Below are 10072 nucleotides of genomic sequence, written 5' to 3'. Positions count from 1 at the left end.
CTACATTGGAGAAACTTCCCCCTCACTGGAAACTCTCTCGTGGGTCTGTCGGTGGCGGATCATGTTACCAGACTGGGCGAAGCTCTTGCCGCAGAGGTTACATGTGTAGGGTTTCTCTCCGGTGTGCGTACGCTGGTGCTTGGTGAATGTCGAGTAGTCGGCGAAGGACTTGGAACACGTGCTACAGGTGTAGGGACGCTCGCCGGTGTGGATCCTCACGTGAGTCCTCAGAGTAGAACGCTGGTTGAACGCTTTGTTGCACCACTCGCACTTGAAGGGTTTCTCTCCGCTGTGTCGACGCATGTGGACTCTGAGGTTAGCCTTGGACGAGAAGACCTTGTGGCAGATCTCACAGATGATCTTTGAGGCGGTAGGCACACTGTGGGAATTCGTGGCGGCAGGTGGTGAAATATCGCAAGTCTTCGGCGGGGTGATGGGCTCAGGTTTGATTGGAGCAAAGCTGAAGTCGGAAGAGTCTGACTTGTTCGGTGTGTCGCTACTGGAAGAAGAGGTGTCCATGATGAGGTCAGCGAGTTCTGGAGCGTTGTCCATCACTTGGTCGATGAGCTGTGTGAGGTACGGAGACAGTTCCATAGCAGGAGATGTGCTGGGACGTGACATCTAGGACTGAGTCGGTAACCAAGCTCTTCGTCATCAAGGGACAGACTCGGCAAGTATAAGCCAGGCGGGGAAACGGTCTCTTGGCGAGGCTGTTGTGCGAATCGGCAGTCTGGGAAGTTCTCTGGAGCTGACAAATTCGGTTTGCTGCTCTGGGCCAACATCTTCTGTAGTTTGGGGAATGTGCCGAGGACTTTCTCGAAGATGGCGGCTCTCAGTTCATTCTTGGTGTTCCGATGCAAGAAACTGTCCTTGTTCATGAAGGGGAAACCCTGTCCTGGCATCATGTGAGGCATGTACATCATAGGTGGTACTCTCTGGTCGGGGAGCTGAGTCCCAAACATGGCGGACTGCTGGTACGGGAAGGCGGGAAACCATGGGATGGCAGGCATGCCTGGAATCTGTGGCGGGAACTGGCCAAACATACGCGCGTCTGGTCCGGGATGGGACGGATATGCCGGGTGAGCCATCTTAGGGAATGGTGGTGAGCTGTCCTGGCCTTTAGACCTGAATTAAATAATGAATAAACTTAATTAGTTATTTGCAGTAAATAAAAAAAATAATTAACATCAATGAAGGATATCTACGTTAATTTTATATTATTGTAAAAACATATCATACCGATATATCCGTTGTTTTTCCTGAATCATTGAATAGTTTGAAGCTCTGACTTTACTTGTATACAATTATCAATATACAAAGCTCTGATTTACACAGTATATTATTATCAACACGATACGAAATACATGGCATACAATTCTACAACACGAAGCTCTGATTTCTTGCACAGTATACAATTATTAACTACCACGATACGTAGCTCTGAACTAAATACACAGTATACGATTATCAGCTAACACAATACGAGACTCTGAACTAAATACACGGTATACAACTAACACGATACGAAGCTCTTAACTAAATATACAGCTAAAATTATCAACTAACACGATACGAAGCTCTGAACTAATTTTATAAGTACACAGTATACAAATATCAACTAACATGATACGAAGCTCTGAATTTACACAGTATACAATTATTAACTAACACGATACGAAGCTCTGAATTTACACAGTATACAATTATCAACTAACACACGATGCGAAGCTCTGAATTTACACAGTATATAATTATCAACTAACACGATACGAAGCTCTGAATTTACACAGTATATAATTATATCAACTAACACGATACGAAGCTCTGAACCAATTTTATAAGTACACAGGATACAATTATCAACTAACATGATACGAAAATAATTTTATAAGTACACAGTATACAATCATCAACTAGCTTGATACGAAGCTCTGAATTTACACAGTATACAATTATCAACTAATACGATACGAAGCTCTGAACTAAATACACAGTATACTATTATCAACTAACACGATACGAAGCTTTGAATTTATACGGTATACAATTATCAACTAACACGATACGAAACTCTGAATTTATACGGTATACAATCATCAACTAACACGATACGAAGCTCTGAATTAACACAGTATACAATCATCAACTAACATAATCTGAAAACCCTGATTTTAGACGCTATACGATTATCAACATGATACGCAAATCTGATTTTCGTCAATTAACTTAAACAAACATTTTTGAAGCTTGTCACATGGTAAGTTCAATATTCATTCTAAGTTAAAACATTCTAGATGATATTATGACATAATACTGTATACAATTATGAAAATTTATTGTAGAAATATCTGTAAAATTTGCCCGAAAATCAAAGTGATAACACGCTATATTAACACTATAAATTAAAACGGGAAAAATTTCATAATTTGTGTATAAAATTAGCATTACTTACACTACATGGTGTGTCACTGAACAAGATAGCTTATCATTATACATAATATATTGACGCTAAATATTAAAAGATTCATCGCTAATCAATCCCTAAAATATTTAAAAAAAAAATATGAAATAAAATTACAATATTTACTAAGAATATAAATTATCAAACTTATATACTACCAATGCGTTGTACAAAACAGAAACACATATATGACTTAGCCATTTTTTTTATGAACGAAAGATGTACATAATGTACATATTGTATTCCTGTTTTTAGGCTTTTTAGATAAGTAAGTAAGTTACTCATCGAAAATATGCAATAAGTTTTAAGATGATGTAGGCAGTTTTTGGAAGATTGTTTGACTTATGTATTTAATATAAAATGATTTTCGAAAAATAAAAACACAAGTAAAAATGTTTATTTTCAAAAAAAAAAAAATATACAAAATGATTTATTTCGCCTTTGATGCATGGGCAATCAGTACTTCATTCCCTATAGGATAAAGTGCCATGGAATTTTTTCTGAATGTAATTAATTATTTTACATATTTTAAACTTTAAGTCAAATTAAAAGCTCCAACTTTTCAGTGTTGGTAATGGTGTAAAGTAACTTTTGGGTGTCCTCTCACTTAGCCAACATTCTGAAAGTTTTGAGGTATACAGGTAAGGTATTTTTCGCAAGACAATCCCTCAGGAATGATATCGGAAATTTACAAAGTTACGTCAGTAAAGTGTGAACGTGTCACACATCTCGCCTAGTTAGTATAAACAGAACAACTGATTGGTCGTAGAACAAAACGTTGGAGGCGTCGAAGCGAACGATAAAGTAGTAACATCGTCCAAGAATTGTAACCCTATCCGAAAACCGTATCATCAGCATTAACCCCCGTCTTTACTTGCAACATAGTTCTACATCCCAAGACTACAGGCAAACATCGTTGTCTATCCACCTAACTATAAAATCAAGACTATGAAGAACTATAAATTCAGTCTATAACGCTGTTCGGATACCGATACATAACATGACAAAGCATTCAGCAGTTCCGCGTTCATACCAGGCAACTGAGGCCATAACACAGTAAACTTTCCGCGGTAAAAAATCAATATGGCGGCTCGCTCCACTTCGGACCGCATCACAACCCTGGGCAACAATACATCCGGTAGTCGTTCCGCCTCAGGTTATATCTCAATTTTTATTTGACAAAGACATCATTGATATATCAAAAACTGAAACACGAGGCCCATGGGCCGTAACGGTCATCTGATCATTAAGTACAATACAACATAATCGTTATAAAGATTTTAGCCTATTGACCACTGTGACCTTTGAATGAAGGTCAAGGTAATTCATTTGAACAAACTTGGTAGTCCTTATCATCCCATCATGCTACATGCCCAATATCAGTACCCTGGGCCTTCTGGTTCTTAAGAAGAATTCATTTAAAGATTTTAGCCTATTTGACCCCTGTGACCTTGAATGAAGATCAAGGTCATTCATTTGGACAAACTTGGTAGCCCTTCATCCCAGCATGCCACAGGCCTAATATCAGGTCTCTAGGCCTCATAGTTATTCACAAGAATTTGTTTAAATGATTTTAGCCTATTTGACCCCTGTGACCTTGAATGAAGGTCAAGGTCATTTATTTGAACTAACTTGGTAGCCCTTCATCCCAGCATCCTACAGGCCAAATATCAGTACCCTGGGCCTTCTGGTTCTTGAGAAGAAGTCGTTTAAAGATTTTAGCCTTTTTGACCCCCGTGACCTTGAATGAAGGTTAAGGTCATTCATTTGAACAAACTTGGTAGCCCTTCATCCAAGCATGTCACAGTCCCAATATCAGTACCCTGGGCCTTCCTGGTTCTTGAGAAGAAGTCGTTTAAAGATTTTAGCCTATTTGACCCTCGTGACCTGAATGAAGTGTTCAATGTCCATTTATTTGACCGAAACTTGGTAGCCCCTTCATCCCAGCAATGCCTACAGGGCAAATAACAGTACCCTGGCCTTCTGGTTCTTGAGAAGAAGTTGATATAAAGATTTGCCTTTTTTGGACCCTCGTGACCTTGAATGAAGGACAAGGTCATTTATTTTGAACAAACTTGGTAGCCCTTCAACCCAGCATGCCACAGTGCCTAATATCAGGTCTCTAGGCCTCTTAGTTATTCACAAGCAGTTGTTTAAATATGGCTATTTTTAGCCTATTTAGACCCCTTTGACCTTGAATAAAGGTCAATGTCATTTATTCCGAACAAACTTGGTAGCCCTTCGTATCCAAGCACAGTCACAGTCACAATATCAGTACCCTGGTGCCCAGTCTGGTTCTAGATAATAAGTCGTTTAAAAGATTTTTAGCCTATATGAACCTCGTGACCTTGAATGAAGGTCAAGGTGCCATTATATTCATGAACCAAACTTGGTAGCCCCTTCATCCCAGCATCATACAGGTTCAAATATCAGTATCCCTGTGGCCTTTCTGGTTTTTAGAGATAATAAGATGTTGGAAAGATTTTAGCCTAATTGACCCTACTGTGAACCTTGATCATGAAGGTCAAACAGTCCCAGTTAATTTAGAACAAACTTTGGTTAGCCCCTTCATCCCAGCATGCCCATCAGGCTCTAATAACAGGTGCTCTAGGCCTCTTATTTATTCACAATAAGTTAATTATAAAGGATTTTAGCCTATTTGACCAGTGTGGACCTTGAATGAATGTCAAGGTCATTTATTTGAACAAAGGCTTGGTATAGCCCTTCATCCCAGCATCCTACACATAGAGCAAATATCACATGTACCCTGTGCCCTACACTGGTTCTTGAGAAGTAAGTTGTTTTAAAGATTTATATGCCTTTTTTGACCCCTGTTGACCTTGATATGAAGGTCGAATGAGACATTCATTTTGAACAAAACTTAGTATGCCCTTCATCCAAGCATGTCACTAGGCCCAATATCAGTACCCTGGGCCATCTAGTGTTCTTGAGAAGATATTATGTATTCAAAAGTGATTTTATCCTATTATGACACTCGAGACCTTGAATGAATGTCAAGGTCCAATTATTTGAACAAACTTAGTTAAAGCCGCTTCATTCCCAGCATGCCACAGGGCCTTAATCATCTCTGGTCTTCTAGGGCCCCCCACCTCCTCGTTCTGTTATTCACACAGTAGTTATTGTAAAGTAATGTAGCCTATTTTGTACCACCTTTGACCTTGAATGAAGATCCAGGTCATTTATTTGAACAAACTTGGGTAAAGCCCTTCATACCCAGGCATTCCTACAGGGCAAATATCAGTACCCTGTGCCTTCTGGTCTTGATAGAAGAAGTATGTTTTAAGATAATGTTAGCCTATTTGACCCTCGTGTGCCATTGAAATGAAGGTCATAGGTCATTTATTTGAACAAACTTGGGTAGCCCTTCATCCCTAGCATGCCACTAGGCCTAATATGCAGTGTCTCTATAGGCCTATTATAGTTCTTATTCCACCAAGAAGTTTGGTATTTAAACAGGATTTATAGCCCAAAAATATTAGACACTCCTCGTGACCTTGAATGAGTGGTGCAAGGTCCAATTATTCGATCAACAACTTATGTAGCCCTATCATCCAACAATCCATCCTAACAGGTGCAATTAGAATTATGAGAAAATCAGTACCCAGGGCCTTCTGGTTCTTGAGAACAAAGTTGTATTAAATTTTTTAGCCTTATTGACCCCTTGTGACCCATGCATGACAGTCAAGGTCATACAATAGAACAACACATCTTGTTAGCCCCTCCATCCCAGCTAACCTACCACGCTCAAATATGGAGTATACCCAGGTGCCTTCCTGGATCTTGATAAGTAGTCGTTTTGAAATAAAAAGAATTACGCGACGTCGCACGGCGGACGCATGACAGCGCACTGATCGCACGGCCGCACGACGACGGACGGTTCAAATGATGACAATATTTCATCCTTACCCATTGCTGACAGAATTACCTATAAAAGAAACTAGATTTAAATAAATAATTGAAAATTGTCAAGTTTTTTTAAATTCCAACACCTAACATGCCAGCTATAACCTCATCGGTGCAACCTAACTACCGAAGTTACCCAGCTTTAAGCACCACAAACCTCGTGCATATTAAAATGCCCATATTACCTTTTTCCGGAGCAAAAATATTAAGGAGTTATTCTAAAAAAAACATTAATAACATCAGAAAATTGTCGTACCGATGACACTATAAATAAGGTTTACTACAACCAACCCATATGCATAGATTTCCGCTTGCGTAATCATATGTAAAAACAGAGGAGGAGACAATTCGCTGTTGTAACTGCCGTCTGATGGCGCAGTGACATAGTCAACTACCGAGCTGTGGTATTTTAAGGATGAAACGGCTAGGGAAAACCTACTACTACCACGCCGTCATGAGAAAGAAAACATTATAGTATTTTATTTCAATCAAATTCGTTTCCGAAGGGTGGATAATAAAAGTAGTAATAAACGGTAAGTGTAAACAATTTTTGCGTACTCCTACAAAATTTAACCGTGAACTTGTTTTGATATTCCCATTTTGAAAAAATAAAATCCGTTTCGGAAAAGGTAAAGTGGCCCTTTAAATTTGATTAACGATCGATTGTAAAAATAGACTTATTTATGTAAATACATTATGTAATGACTAAGAGGTACGAGATATTTAAATAACCATGGTTTATTTATATCTCTTAAGATATGAACTTATCTGGCCCTGTCAGTGCTACAATAAATAACACATAATCTTCACTAACAGATCAACAACGCTAAATACTGTTAAATCGATGCGATCCGAAACTATTTCCGATAGGATGCATTAACCTATTTGTTTTGGAAAAACATTATTTTAACAACAGGAATACCTTTTTGAGTAAAAATAGAACGTTATGCGCAATAACTTTATAAAATTATATAATTAGTGTGGTCATCTTGTTACAATTTTTCAACTCTCATTTTCTTTGAATTGTAAGCGTTGAGGACACAAGCAGAATATATATTTTGTATTTATTTAAGGATTAACTTGAATAGATTTTCTGATGTTATCGGAGAATATAACACAAAAATCTGAGTGAGTACTCTAAATAAACCGCGAATAATCTCTTTCAATATTTAAGATTCATTTTGGGACTCTTTTGTCCTATGAAATCATTACGCCGTCATCTCAGCCCCAATCAGAAGGCAACGTTATAAACGGCGAAGCCATTTTTTATCCCTTTATGGGCTGATAAGTAAATTTTTAAGCCAATGAAAATTGCTCCCGTAGCAAGCAAAATTGAATTATACATAATTATTGTTTGGATGGAGAGATATTTTGTTGTATAAATATATATATTCCATGTTTGGATGGATAGAGTAATTGTTTGTATTTAGTATATATTCATGTTTGGAATTGGAGAGAGTATTTGTTGTATAAATATAAAAATTCATGTTTTGATGGAGAGAGGTCATTTGTTGTATAAATATATATTCATGTTTGGATGGAGAGGGGCATTTGTTGTATAAATATATATTCATGTTTGGATGGAGAGAGCATTTGTTGTAATGAAATATATATTATACATGTTTGGCATGTAGAGAGGCATATGTTGTATTTAGTTATATATATTTCATGTTTGGAAGGGGACAGAGTAAATTGTTTTATTTATAATATATTACAGCCTTTGGATGGAGAGAGTAAATTTTGTAGTAATTATTTGTATTTAATATATTTATAAAAGTTTGAGGATGGAGATATTATTTGTTGTATTTATAGATATATATACTTGTTTGGTGATGGAGAGAGCATTTGTTTACAGATAGTGATGAAATTCCAAACGCCGTAGTATTTTGACAGCACAGCACTCGTACAAGGCAATAACACTTCCGTTTTTTTCTTACATTTTCCATCCACATTTTCCAAAATATAGATTTATTTTCTCAAGAATGTTACAATAATACTTATCGCCCCTCGGACAGAAATGTCCCCAAAATGATTGGCGGAGAGCCGTCCCGTGGTGACCCCCTATCACTTTAAATAGGGGGTCAGTAAAATTGATTATGGTGCAAATATGGCGGCCGTCTCGCCACCCGTGCTTCAAAAATTTAAACAAATTATCTTTCAACTAAATATACCACTTCATTACCGTAAAACTATTATATTAATTGTTTATTTTTTTGTGTAAAAACAAGTTGAATCGTTTTTAAATGTAGGTTTCGCCAAACCACATAAATATTTTTTGTGAAATTTCGATAAGTCGGAAGAAAAGATAAAAAACATATTAAAATATCTCAATTTAATTTCTTTATGTGTTTGAGATTGAACAAATGTGTCTTTGAATCCAAACATTGAAGGAAATCTTTGATTTATTATGGGTGTCCGTCAGACAAAAATAATATGCAAATGAAGCTGCGATGGATTGTGTTTTGTCGAAGTTTGGCGCATGCGCATTGTCAACGCACTAAAAGTAAACAAAAATGGCTGAACGAAAGTGTGTGAGATGAAAAAAATATATCTGAATCGGCAACAAAGTGGAGGAAAATTATAATGGATTCGGATCGCACCCTTGGATATCTTATACGTGGAACATTGAATTCAGAGGATGACATGTAGCAATAGAAGAAACAGAAGCCAACATCTCAAGGCGGAACCATGTGCCCCGGGGATCTGAATTTGGGTACTCGAGAGTAAGCGGCAAAATTGCACGTGGTGAGTTAAATTTTTCATACACATGATGTCCGAGCGCAGCAACAAACAGCACTGCAGACTAACTACATTGTATAATTTGGTGTACAAAAGTTTTAGCGGAGCGTTAGATGACGAAGTAAGCATCTATAAGTGGATTATTAGATACAACTATGCAATGATGTAAAAATAAACATTCCCCCTCGCACTTCGTATTGTTGTTGGTTGTTTTTTTAACTAACTGGCGTTGGCCCAAGACCTGCCACTTCTATTTTGACATTTTGATATTTCCACGCACTAAATGTAAACAAAATGGCTGAACGAAAGTTGTTGAGAAGATTAAAAAATATATCTGAATCGGGCACAAATGGAGAAATTAAAGATGATTACGGATGAGCTCCCATGGGATAATTCTATAGGGAATTGAAATTTCAGAGATTGTGTCAATGTATCAAAAGAAGAAAACAGATGCCACATTCTCATGCGGGATCTTTGCCGGAATCCTGTTTGGGATTGGTGTAAACGCATTTGCCCGTGGGTGATGTTTAAATTTTCAACACATTTGTCCAGTCGCACAAACAAACCGCAGGACTAAACTTTCATTGTATTATTTGGTGGGTACAAAGGTTAGCGGAGCGTATGAAAAGTAGAAATGAAGTGTTTTTTATGATATATATGATAAGCAGAAGATAACAGTACCTCCTCACTGTCCGTGATATAGTGTTATTTTTTTTGTTGTGTTTTTTTAACTATAAATTGCCGTGGCGCAAGGCTGTTCACTTCTATTTGACATTTTTGTTGCACTGCATCCGTTTTGATTAGTGCGGCCCCTTGATTATTTGGAAAAAAAAACGTCAAGTTCCTATGTAAAAGCCCTTGCTCGGTGCACTATTATTGAGAGTGTAGTAAATATTTCCTGGTCAAAGCTTAGCAAACTGACCCAACCCCATATCGTTCGTCTGTAAA

General features: G+C 37.5%; 1 pseudogene; it reads right to left on the bottom strand.

The window, feature by feature from the left end:
* On the bottom strand, nt 1-3079 carry LOC138334574 (uncharacterized; annotated as a pseudogene).
* Between the last annotated feature and the right edge of the window lie 6993 nt (nt 3080-10072).

Source organism: Argopecten irradians, chromosome 11, assembly GCF_041381155.1.
Source record: "Argopecten irradians isolate NY chromosome 11, Ai_NY, whole genome shotgun sequence".
Lineage (NCBI taxonomy): Eukaryota > Metazoa > Mollusca > Bivalvia > Pectinida > Pectinidae > Argopecten > Argopecten irradians.
The sequence above is the reverse complement of the archived record's forward strand: the minus strand, read 5'-3'. Positions and strand labels throughout refer to the sequence as shown.